This window comes from Callithrix jacchus, chromosome 12 (assembly GCF_049354715.1).
Source record: "Callithrix jacchus isolate 240 chromosome 12, calJac240_pri, whole genome shotgun sequence".
Classification (NCBI taxonomy): domain Eukaryota; kingdom Metazoa; phylum Chordata; class Mammalia; order Primates; family Cebidae; genus Callithrix; species Callithrix jacchus.
In genome coordinates, this window is record NC_133513.1 from 46,343,859 (window position 1) to 46,357,100 (window position 13,242).

General features: G+C 41.7%; 1 long non-coding RNA gene across 4 annotated transcripts in view; it reads left to right on the top strand.

Annotated features, from left to right (window-relative positions):
* The window catches only part of LOC144578654 (uncharacterized), a 172,644-nt gene that overhangs the window by 42,521 nt on the left and 116,881 nt on the right, over positions 1-13,242 (top strand). For all 4 annotated transcript variants that reach the window (XR_013524865.1, XR_013524863.1, XR_013524864.1 and 1 more), the window contains one exon: positions 6,386-6,500. This is a non-coding gene — a long non-coding RNA (uncharacterized LOC144578654). The remainder of the gene's footprint in view (positions 1-6,385; positions 6,501-13,242) is intronic.

Sequence of the window (13,242 nt, forward strand, 5' to 3'; positions counted from 1 at the left end):
AGGCAATCTGCCATTACAGAGGCAGTCCACCATTACTGAGGCAGACTGCCATTACTGAGGCAGTTCTAACTATACCTCTATTAAAAACAAAACCACAGGGAAGTTCACACAGCTGCTGAGCAGAGCCCACAGCAGCTCAGCAATGCCTCTACTGGCAGACCGTGACTAGGCTACCTCCTCGCTGGGAAGAGCATCTCTGAAAAAAGGCAGCAGCACATCAGGAACTTATAAATAAAGCCACACCTTCCTAGGACAGAGCACTTGGGAAAAAAAGGCAGTTATGAATTCCACTGCAGCAGACTTAAATGTACCTGCCCAGCAGCTCTGAATGAAACAATGGAGCTCATGGCTCAGCACTTGATATCCTGTAAGGGCCAGACTATGTCCTCAATCAGCTCCCTGACCCCTATATATCCAAAAAGACACCTCATAAAGGAGAGCTCAGGCTGACATCTGGTGGGTATCCTTCTGGGATGAAGATAATAGAAGAAGAAACTGGCAGAAACTCTTACTGTTCTGCACCTGCTTCAGGTGATCCCCAGGTAAGCAGGGTCTGGAGTGGACCTCCAGCAGTCCTACAGCAGAGAGGCCTGACTGTTAGAAGGAAAACTAAAAATCATAAAGAAATAATTCATCAACAAAAAGGATATCCACTCAGAGATGCCATCTGAAAGTCACCAACTACAAAGACCACAGTTAGATAAATCCACAAAGATGGAAAGAAACCAGCACACAAAGATTAAAAACACCAAAAACCAGAACACCTCTCCTCCCCCAAGGGATCACAACTCCTCACCAGCAAGGGAACAAAGCTGGATGGAGAATGAGTCTGATGAATGGGCAGAAACAGGCTTCAGAAGGTGGGTAATAACAAACTTCTCTGATCTAAAAGAACATGTTCTAACCAAATGCAAATAAACTAAGAATCTTGAAAAAAGGTTTGACGAAATGCTAATGAGAATAAACATCTTAGAGAAGAATATAAATGACTTGATGGAGCTGAAAAACAAAATGAGAACTTCACAAAATATACACAAGTTTCAATAGCTGAATCAACCAAGCAGAAGAAAGGATATCAGAGATTGGAGATTAGCTCAATGAAATAAAACGAGAAGTCAAAATTAGAGGAAAAAAGAACAAAACCTCCAAGAAATATGGGATTATATGAAAAGGCCTAATCTATGTTTGATAAGTGTACCTGAATGTGACAGAGAGAACAAATCCAAGCTGGAAAACACTCTTCAGGATACTATCCAGGAGAACTTCCCCAACCTAGCAAGGTAGGCCAATATTCAAGTCCAGGAAATATAGAGAACACCACAAAGATATTCCTCAAGAAGAGCAACCCCCAAGGCATATAATCATCAGATTCATCAGGGTTGAAATGAAGGAAAAAATGCTAACAGCAGCCAGAGAGAAAGGTCGGGTTACCCACAAAGGGAAACCCATCAGACTCACAACGGATCTCTTGGCTGAAACCCTACAAGCCAGAAGAGAGTGGGGGCCAATATTCAACATCCTTAAAGAAAAGAACTTTCAATCTAGAATTTCATATCCAGCCAAACTAAGCTTCATAAGTGAAGGAGAAATAAAATCCTTTACAGACAAGCAATTGCTGAGAGATTTCATCACCACCACGCCTACCTTACAAGAGCTCCTGAAAGAAGCACTACACATAGAAAGGAACAACCAGTACCAGCCACTCCATAAACATACCAAATGGTAAAGACCATCAATACAATGAAGAAACAACACAACAAACCAGAATCTCTGGGACACATTTAAAGCAGTGTGCAGAGGAAAATTTATAGCAATAAATGCCCACATGAGAAACAACAAGAGATCTAAAATTGGCACCCTATCATCAAAATTGAAAGAGCTAGCAAAAGACAAGAAATAACTAAGATCAGAGCAGAACTGAAGGAGATAGAGAGATTAAAAAAAACATTCAAAAATCAATAAATCCAGGAGCTGTTTTTTTTAAAGGTCAACAAAATAGACTGCTAGCCAGATTAACAAAAAGAAAAGAGAGAAGAATAAATAGATGTAAAAGAAAACAATAAAGAGGATATCACCACTGATTCCACAGAAATACCAACTACTATGAGAGATTACTACAAACAACTCTATGCACATAAACCAGTAAACCTGGAAGAAATGGATGAATTCCGAACACTTGCACCCTCCCAAGCCTAAACCAGAAAGAAGTTGAAACCCTAAATAGACCAAGAACAAGGGCTGAAGCTGAGGCAGCAATTAATAGCCTACCAACCAAAAAAAAAAAGCCCAGGTCCAGATGAGTTCACAGCTGAATTCTACCAGACATACAAAGAGGAGCTAGTACCACTCTTTCTGAAACTAGTCCAAACAATCCAAAAAGAGGGAATCCTTCCCAAATCATTTTATGAGACAACATCATCCTGATACCAAAACCTGGCAGAGACTCAACAAAAAAAGAAAACTTTAGGCCAATATCCACGATGAACATAGTTGCAAAAATCTTCCATAAAATATTGGCAAACCGATTGTAACAGCACATCAAAAAGCATATTCATCACGATCAAATAGGCTTCATCCTGGGGATGCAAGGCTGTTCAACATACTCAAGTCACCACATAAACGGAACCAAAAACAAAAACCACATGATTATCTCAATAGATGCAGAGAAGGCCTTTGACAAAATTCAACAGCCCTTTATGCTAAAAACTCTCCATAAACTAGGTATTGATGGAATGTATCTCAAAATAATAAAAGCTAGGCCGGGTATGGTGGCTCAAGCTTGTAATCCTAGCACTTTGGGAGGCTAAGGAGGGTGGATCATGAGGTCAAGAGATCGAGACCATCCTGGCCAACATGGTGAAGCCCCCCTCTACTAAAAATACAAAAATTAGCTGGGTGTGGTGGCGTGCACCTGTAGTCCTAGCTACTCAGGAGGCTGAGGCAGGAGAATTGCTTGAACCTGGGAGGCAGAGGTTGCAGTGAGCTGAGATTGTGCCACTGTACTCCAGCCTGGTTCCTGGTGACAGAGTGAGACTCTGTCTCAAAAAAAAAAAAAAATGATAATAAAAGCTATTTACAACAAACTCACAGCCAATATCATACTGAATGGGCAAAAAGTGGAAGCATTCCCTTTGAAATCTGGCACTAGATAAGGAATCCCTCTCTTACCATTCCTATTCAATATAGTATTGGAAGTTCTAGCCAATGCAATCAGGCAAGAAAAAGAAATAAAGGGTATTCAACTAGGAAAGGAGGAAGCCAAATTGTCTCTATTTGCAGACAACATGATAGTATATCTACAAGATCCCATTGTCTCAGCTCAAAATCTCCTGAAACTAATAAGCAACTTCAGCAAAGTCTCAGGATACAAAATCAATGTGCAAAAATCACAAGCATTCCTACACACCAGTAACAGACTTAAAGAGAGACAAATCAAGAATGAACTACCATTTACAATTGCTACAAAGAGAATAAAGTACCTAGGAATACAACTAACAAAGGATGTAAAAGACCTCTTCAAGGAGAACTACAAACCACTGCTCAAGGAAATAAAAGAGGACACAAACAGATGGAAAAACATTTCATGCTCATGGTCAGGAAGAATCCATATTGTGAAAATGGCCATACTTCCCAGAGTAATTTATAGATTCAACACTATCCCCATCAAGCTGATGGGGATGACCCTCTTCACAGAACTGGAAAAATCCACCTTAAACTTCATATGGAACCAAAAGAGAGCCCGCATAGCCAAGACAATTCTAAGCAAAAAGAACAAAGCTGGAGGCATCATGCTACCTGACTTCAAACTATACTACAAGGCTACAGGAATTAAAACAGCATGGTACTAGTACCAAAACAGAGATATAGACCAATGGAACAGAACAGAGGCCTTGGAGGCAACACAGCACATCCACAACCATCTGATCTTTGACAAACCTCACAAAAACAAGCAATGGGAAAAGGATTCCCTGTTTAATAAATGATGTTGGGAAAACTGTCTAGCCATGTGCAGAAAGCAGAAACTAGACCCCTTCCTGACACCTTACACTAAAACTAACTCCAGATGGATTAAAGACTTAAACATAAGACCTAACACCATAAAAACCCTAGAAGAAAACTTAGGCAAAACCATCCAGGACATAGGCACAGGAAAGGACTTCATGACTAAAACACCAAAAACATTGGCAACAAAAGCCAAAATAGACAAATGGGATCTAATTAAACTCCAGAGCTCTTCTACAGCAAAAGAAACCATCATTAGAGTGAACTGGCAACCAACAGAATGGGAAAAAATTTTTGCAAGCTACCCATCTGACAAAGGGCTGATATCCAGAATCTACAAAGAACTGAAACAGATTTACAAGAAAAAAACAAACCCTTTCAAAAGCGGGCAAAGGATATGAAAATATGTTTTTCAAAAGAAGACATTTATGAGGCCAAGAAACATGAAAAAATGCTCATCATCACTGATTATTAGAGAAATGCAAATCAAAACCACATCGAGATACCATCTCATGCCAGTTAGAATGGCGATCATTAAAAAAATCTGGAGACAACAGATGCTGGAAAGGATGTGGAAAAATAGGAAGACTTTTACACTGTTGGTGGGAGTGTAAATTAGTTCAACCATTGTGGAAGACAGTGTGGTAATTCCTCAAGGATCTAGAAATAGAAATTCCATTTGACCCAGCAATCCCATTACTGGGTATATATCAAAAGGATATAAATCGTTCTATTATAAAGCCACATGCAGACGTATGTTTATTGCTGCACTGTTTACAATAGCAAAGACCTGGAACCAACCCAAATGCTCATCAGTGATAGACTGGACAAAGAAAATATTGCACATATACAGCGTGGAATACTATGTAGCCATAAAAAACCATGAATTTGTGTTCTTTGTAGGGATATAGATGAATCTGGAAACCATCATTATCAGGTGCTTGCCTTAGGTGTGAAGAGTTATAATGTTATTTGAAAATAGTTGTAGATTAGTTAAGAATGTATATACTATATATTTTGGTGTAACCTCTAGAAAATTTTTAAAGAAGTATAATGGATAAACTAGGAAGATAAAATTTAATTATATTAAATACTCAATTAAAATCAGAGAAGAAAGGAAGGAAAAGAAAGAGGGCAAAAAAGGAAAGAACAGCTGGGTGTGGTGGCATCACCTTGTACTCCCAGCTACTTGGGTGGCTGAGGTAGGAGGGTCATTGCAGCCCAGGAGTTTGAGACTAGCCTGGGTAACACAGTGAGACACCATCACTTTTTCTTAAAAGAAAGAACAAATACAACCAATAGATAACAGTGACAAACAAGGTAGATATTAAGCTAACTATATAAATAATCATTTTAAATTAGGTAGTTTCTTTTTTTTTTTTTTTCTGAGATGGAGTGTTGCTCTTGTTGACCAGGCTGGAATGCACTGGCACGATCTTGGCTCACTACAACCTCTGCCTCCCAGGTTCAAGTGATTTTCCTGCCTCAGCCTCCTGAGTAGCTGGGATTACAGGCATGCACCACCATGCCCGGCTAATTTTGTATTTTTAATAGAGATGGGGTTTCGCCACGTTGGACAGGCTGGTTTCGAACTCCTGACCTCAAGTGATCCACCCACCTCAGCCTCCGAAAATGCTGGGATTACAGGTGTGAACCACCATGCCCAGCCTATATGGGTAGTTTCAATTCACTGATAGGAAATTCAATTTTCAGAGTAGAGAGTGAATTGAAAAAATAAGACCCAAGTATATGTTGTCTACAGGTAATCTACTTTAAATACAAAGACCCAGGTTACAAGTCAAAGTAAACATATGGAGATTAATATTGAAAGGTTTTTGTGAACCTTTGCAAGAGGTGTGGGGTCATATGTCAGAAGGCAGGTAAGTCCGGCTTAGATGATTTCACATTTTTGTGTAGCAGGGCAGGAATCCAGGGGGTAATTTGTTCTCACCCAGATGACTGGACACTGTTGTTTCTTATAGTGGGGGTTTTATTGGTTTCAGTGTTGCTACAGTAGTGGCTCTCAAGATGGTCCAAGGGCCAGCAGCATTTGCATCACCTGGGAACTTGTTAGAAATGCAGATTCTTGGGCTCCAACCCAGGTCTACTAAAGTGGAAGCTCTGGGGGTGGGGCCCACAATCCGTGTTTAATAAGCCTTGTGGGTGATTCTGATGCACACTCAGGTGTGAGGACCTCTGCTGCAGAGTGTGCTTATGTGAGTGTGGTCATGGATGACATTCTGGGCATTTTCAAGAATAGGTATTTATTCTCAAACATATGCTCCCTGCTACTGCTCACTATGCAGGGATGCATTCATTTTCCTAGTCAAACTGGAATCATGCCATATTTATCTGAAAAATCCCTTAAACTTTGCTTCCCAAGGGTCGGTTCAAGATGAGAAGCATCCTTATCTCCCGTGGGCTTGGAAAGAAGGCAGAATGGTGGGCCCATCCCAGATCTACTTAAGCAGAATCTTCATTTTAACATGATCCTCTGAGTAAGTTTATTGTAATCTAATTAAACACTTAGGTGGCGAAAATACTCATTAAAAAGAACAAGCATTGAAAATTGAGTAAAGAAAATAAAACAACAACTGTTATTATCATAAAGGAGGTTCTGGACTGGGGTTTTGGGCATAGCTGGAGGGTGTAAGATGCCTCCTGAAAAAGAAAGCCAAAGGAAATTTCCTTCTAAAAGATGACAACGAAGAAATCTTCCACCAGACAGAGCCAAGAGGGATTGGGAGGCTTTGAAGTGTTTGTTACTCCGTTGCGTATGAATCTTGTAAAAAATTATTTCTAAAAATTTTATTATTATTGTTATATTAGAGCAGAGTCTCACTGTCACCTAGGCTGGAGTGCAATGGTGTGATCATAGCTCACTGCACCCTCAAATTCCTGGGTTCAAGTGAGTCTCCTGCCTCAGCCTCCTGAGTAGCTGGGACTATGGGTGTGTCACACTTGGGTAATTTTCCTGTAGAAACAAGGTCTCACTATGTTGCCCAGGCTAATCTTGAACTCTTGGCATCAAGCAATCCTTCTTCCTTGGCCTCCCAAAGTGTTGGGACACAGGTATGAGTCTTGACTGTGTCGAATTCCTTACTTCTTGGATTTCATACAATTGAGTGTCCTTTGGAGAAGAGGTGTGCAGTAGATGAAACTCGGTAAGGCTGTTTCTCTAAGACATGAAGGCATCAATCATACAGTTTTGACACTTCTGCAACAGAACATAAGACGAAGTGAGGGAGACGGCTGTGCAGTGTTGGTATCTTGGGGGTTCCAGGTTTCAGTTGTAATAGGAGAGGGCCACATCCTGGACACGTCTGGCAGGGAACAGAAGAACAATAGCAGCACTCACATGAAACTGACATGTTCATAAATACACCTGAGATATACCTGGGGACTCCAAAAACTACTTAAAGGGCCCTGAAGGGGCATGAACCAATGAAAATGAGTCATTTCTGCTAATCTCACCACATGAGCTCCCATAGACTATGATGGGCTGGACAAAGCCCTATCCACTTTTGAAGATAGTTTTGTGCCTCTCTCATTCATATCATTCCTTCTACTAGCTCTTTGTTTAGCCTGCAGAAGCATTTAGAACTCACACAAGAAAAGGCCTAGGGAGCAATGTTATGTAGGGGAGTTTCCTTTGCCCCATGATTTGTTTCTCTGCTCGACATTCTTTATTTTGGGAAATGAGTGGCCTTAACATCCCCTTGAAGTAGATAATGTGTGACAGCATATTTGTTGCTTTTTGTAACTTCCAGACCTATCCTCCTTGAATAATATAGTCTGAAATCAGTTGAAATTCAAACTACCAGATTCTCAGTTTTTATCTCATATTTTACAAGTTTCCCCCTAAGAATGCTGTGTTTGCTTTCCAGAACTTTGGTTGTGTACTTTATTTCCTTTATGGAAAGACCCAGGTAAAGTTTAAATTACAGTTAATTGATAGAGGGTAAGGAGGCAGATAGAAAAATTTAATTAGTTTCCAAGCAAAGTAATGTGTGTTAATCTGACTTTCCACACTAGAGACTACATATCTTAACTTAAGGTGCACACAAAATGTTCTGTTTAAACATCCAGGGTCTGAGTCATTTTCTCAGCTTATTTTCTGTCTAGACAGAGAAGAGAATCAAATCCCTTTTTAAATTATAAAATTGTTCTGTGATTAGATATCATGTCTGTCTCCTGAGGCATGTACGGAACTTCATAAATAGTTAACACCTGTTAATGCCTGAGTATTCAGAGAGCAGATGCTGTTGGTGTCCCCTGCTACACACCCTCAGTCCTCCTCTGCTTTTGGCTGTAGTGTGTGGGAGCTTTCAGGCAGAGCACCTCCCACCACTAGCACTCATGGATCTCAGCTCTTTCTGCCTTATGTGTTTATCCAATGTGCAAGGAGCTCAATCAGCCCACACGCTGTAGCCTGGAAGTGTCAAGGAGCTGAGGCTTCTATCATAACCAACGACCACTGGGACAGGTGTCCAAGGATAAAGGCCCTAGCCCCGCCCCTCACCCTCTCAGCCTTGGACCAGTGATTTCTTTTTTTTTTTTTTTTTTGAGATAGGGTCTTGCAGTATCACCCAGGCTGGAGTGCTGTGGTGTAACTTCAGCTCACTGCAGTCTCTGCCTTGCAGGCTCAACTGATCCTCCCACCTCACCCTCCTGAGTAGTTGAGACTACAGGTGTGTGCAACCATGCCTGGCTAATTTCTGTAGAGACAGGATTTCTTTATGTTCATGTTGCCCATGTCTTCAATTCCTGGGCTCAAGCAATCTGTCTGCCTCAGCCTCTAAAAGTACTGGAAATATAGAAGTCAGCCACCACATCCGGTCCCTGGACCAATGATTCTAAGCTGCATTTCTGCCTGGCTCCCCTAGCAGGACTGAGCCTAATCTCTCACAACAGTCACCGGCTCAATCAAGCACCATCCATTGGTTCTCCCTCCTTCCCTATCTCACTCCTCTCTTTTTTCTCTCTCTGGCTTCCTGGGATAACATCTCAAATAAACCACTGGACCCATGTGTATGGTAGACACATGTGTATGGTAGATGCACCTGAGAGGGATAACTGAAGTATACCCTGAGAATGGCAGACACACCAGAATGTGTGTTGGAAGTTCCAAGTGTGGCCAACCCGGCCATTCATTCGTTATCTATGAGGAACATCTGAGCTGCTAGCCCATTCCATCCTGAGGAATAGGGGCCATACAGGGGATTGAGGCCCTTAGTTTTGGGGGGTCAATGAATGTTGCCAGGTGGAGGTTGTTAGAGCAAGAGTGTTAAGTGAAAATTTTATATAAACTTCTCACTTTCCACAGGCAGCAGCCATTCTCCTGTCCAGCCTGCAGCCTCTGGGCTGCCCTGTATGTAAGTTCCCCTCCCTAAATCTTGTGTCTCTTTTGCTGGCTTCGGATCATCTCCTCAGCCTCTAGTGGAGTTAACAGGAGTCTGTCATAACATCATGTCCTTGACTCAGGTTCCACTACTGGGAGCTTAAATGAAGAAGAGCTGATTAATTTGCAGGGCTACACAGGCATCTCTAACATAAATTTACCTTTCATTAGTACTTGCCCATAACTATTTATTATTCAAGCAGTACCTTTGAGAGCTCCATGTGCTAGGCAAGAACTTTAGGACTGAACAAAACAGACAGAATCCCTGCCCTAATGAACCTTCCCCATACCTCTTATATCTCAAATAACCATAGGAGTTAGATGCTGTTACCCCCATTTCATGTATAACTAATGTGATTGAAGATTTCTGTCTCTTTGGGAATACAAACATAAAACAGTTTATTTTTCCAAACACTGCTACATCTTCTCTGTGGATAAGAGTGTCTTCCGATTTCTTCCCAATGTTACGTTTCCAGCCACTTTTAGTGATGAAACAATCTCATTGCAGTTTTGTGACTCACTCTCATGCATTTTAAAACTCCAACCTCATGATCAGTTCCAGTTTCCTCCTCTTCATCTTGGCTGCGTGTTGGTAACATCTGCAGAGCTTTACAAGTCCTGACACTTGGGCTTGCCTACCAGAGATGCTGGGGTTTAAGCCTCCAGGTGACTCTAATGTGATCCAACATTGAGAACCCTGCTCAAGGGGTCTGGAGGATCAAATGGGGAAGAGATGGCTTTCACTTTTCTTTCTCCTACCCTGTTCTCTGCTTGTTTCCCCAATAACTGGAGCTTGTTTCTCTCCTTGACACTGGTCACCACCATTGGTTTTTCCTGTTCCCTGACTCAGAGGGGATGGGCAGTGTCCAACAGGGCCACTGATGTCTCTCAGTGCCTCTGGGAGGGTGCTTGTCTGACTTTCCTGCCCCTTGAGCTAACCTCAAGTCTGTGGCTTCCAGTTTTATCCAACATCCCTGAGAGCTCTAAGCTCAACCAATCTCCATGGCCTAAACTTGGGGTCTGTGGACACGGCCAAACCTATTCTCTGTATCTCTTGTGGCTCAGAAACTGAAGAGGCTATTCCCAGCACCACCTTCTGCCTTGTTATCCTACCAGCAGTCCCAGTGTTCAGGAAGATACCAAGGTCAGTGCTGTATATCTCCTCCTTGCGGTCTCCTTCACCTTGCGGGCTTTATGGAGGACTCTTTTCCAGGTTGGCTAAGGAAAATTATGCCTCTCACCATAAGCATTTTTTTGCTTCTTTCCCCACTCTGAGACCTTGTTCTCCCTTCTTCTCCTAGGCATGTGAGAGGGGTGTTGGTGACTGTGGAAGCGAGTTCTAACTGAAATGACCCCTCTCAGCAAACCCTGAATTGGTTACTGTGGGCAAGTTTTGAACAAGGGCTCTTGTTTTCTTTGGATCTTAGCCGTGGGCTTTGGTTGCCAGTCCCAGGAAAACAACATCCCACAAAGCCCCTAATTCCATCCTGTTACATCATGGTGAGGAGGAGCAAGCAGGACTGACAGATCCAAGCTTACTGTCAAGGTCAACAGCTCTACTAGCACACCTGAACCCTGAGCCTGGTTTCTCTCCCCTTTGTTCTCCAACAGGGGTAGAGAGATCCCAGGGCCAAGTGGGGCAGAGGTGAAGCTAATGTTCCTTCTTGAAATATCAGTTTTTGAGGAAAAGTAATTGTTTTTGCATTTATACAAATATGAGTTGTATAAGATAGGATGTAACATTTTGATCGATTTGAAAGAAATCATGAGGAATTTTCTGCTGTGGCAGCTTCTCGGAACTCCACCATCTGTGTGGGTGATCTGGTGGGGGAAGTAAGCCTTGATCCTATTTACTCTTCTCTGCACCTACAATGAGAAAGTTTTAGAAGTGATTCTTTGTAGCATAGAGTTTAGTAGCTCCTTCAGTGCTGGGAAATGCCAGTTTATGTGCCCTTCACTTCTTGGGAGCACTTAAAAAAAACACTATGAAACGAATGTGTGTGTGTGCATGTGTGTGTGTGTGTGGTGGTTTGTGGTTGTGGCAAACAACTTAGCTGATAGAGATAAGAGTGAACAAAAGGGGTTCTAAAGCCTTCAGATCCAGGGATATTCCCTTATAGTGAAGTTTTCTTTTGAGGAGTTCCTGATATTAACTCATGCCAAATACAATGTATATGTCATTTATACCTTTACAACTGGAAAAGAAAATGGAGAGGAGAGGGCAGACATGATAATTATGAACTCATTTATAATAAGCTTAAAAATACATTAGCTAGGCTGGGCGTGGTGGCTCACACCGGTAATCCCAGCACTTCTGTGAGGCTAAGGCAGGCAGATCACTTGAGGTCAGGAGTTCGAGACCAGCCTGGCCAACATGGTGAAACCTCATCTCTACTGAAAATACAAAAATTAGCTGGGTGTGGTAGCAGGAGGCTGAGGCAGGAGAATTGCTTGAACTTGGGAGGCAGAGATTGCAGTGAGCTGAGATTGTGACACTGCACTCCAGCCTAGGTGACAGAGTAAGACTGTCTCAAAAAACAAAAAAAAAATATATATCTTTTAGAGGTGGTAGCGGATTTTTCCATTTGTTTTGCTTTGTCTATGCTGGGAATGGCAAATAGCAAATATCTTTTAATTTTCTGGTCAGATATGTTAGGCAGTCACTGCCTGGAGAGCTGTGTTGAGAAATTCTTATTCCATACACAGGAATAACAAGAAGGTAATTCGTATGAGATTAATTACCAAAGTCAGTCAGTGGTTTAGGAGGGGAGAACAGCTGTACTCCTAAAACTTATTTGCCAAACCTGTCCCAGTATTTTAAATTTAAAAGTATTTATTTATTTTTATTTTTTGATACATATTTATTTGAACGTATTTATGAGGCACATGTGATATTTTGTTACATGCATAGAATGTGTAATGATCAAGTCAGGATATTCAGGTGATATACATGACCTGAGTATCATTTCTGTGCTGGGCACATTTCAAGACATCTTTTCTAGCTATTTGGAAACATACAATACATTGTTGTCGACTGTGGTCACCTAACTCTATTGTCAAACATTAGAACTCATTCCATCTATCTAACTGTATTCTTACACCATTAACCAATCTCTCTTCATCCCCTCCTCCCATCCGTGCACCCTTCCCAGCCTTTGGTATCTATAATTCCATTATCTACCTCTGTAAGGTCAACATTTTTAGCTTTCACATATGAGTGAGAACATGGGGTATTTGTCTTTCTGTGCCTGGTTTATTTCACTTAACATGATGACCTGCAGTCATTCGGTAAGTGATGTTATTTCATTCCTTTTTCTTAAATTGCATTTTAGGTTTTGGGGTACATGTGCAGAACATGCAAGATAGTTGCCTAGGTACACACGTGGCAGTGTGATTTGCTGCCTTCCTCTCCTTCACTCTCATCTGGCATTTCTCCCCATGCTATCCCTCCCCAGCTCCCCCCTCGCTGTCCCTCCACTATTCCCCCCAATAGACCCCAGTGTGTAGTGCTCCCCTCCCTGTGTCCATGTGTTCTCATTGTTCATCACCCGCCTATGAGTGAGAACAAGCGGTATTTGATTTTCTGTTCTTGTGTCAGTTTGCTGAGAATGATGTTCCCCAGATTCATCCATGTCCTTATAAAGGACAAGAACTCATAGTTTATGATTGCTGCATAATATTCCATGGTGTATATGTGCCACATTTTCCCTGTCCAGTCTATCCTCGATAGGCATTTGGGTTGGTTCCAGGTCTTTGCTATTGTAAACAGTGCTGCAATGAACATTCGTGTGCATGTGTCCGTATAGTAGAACAATTTATAGTCCTTTGGATATATACCT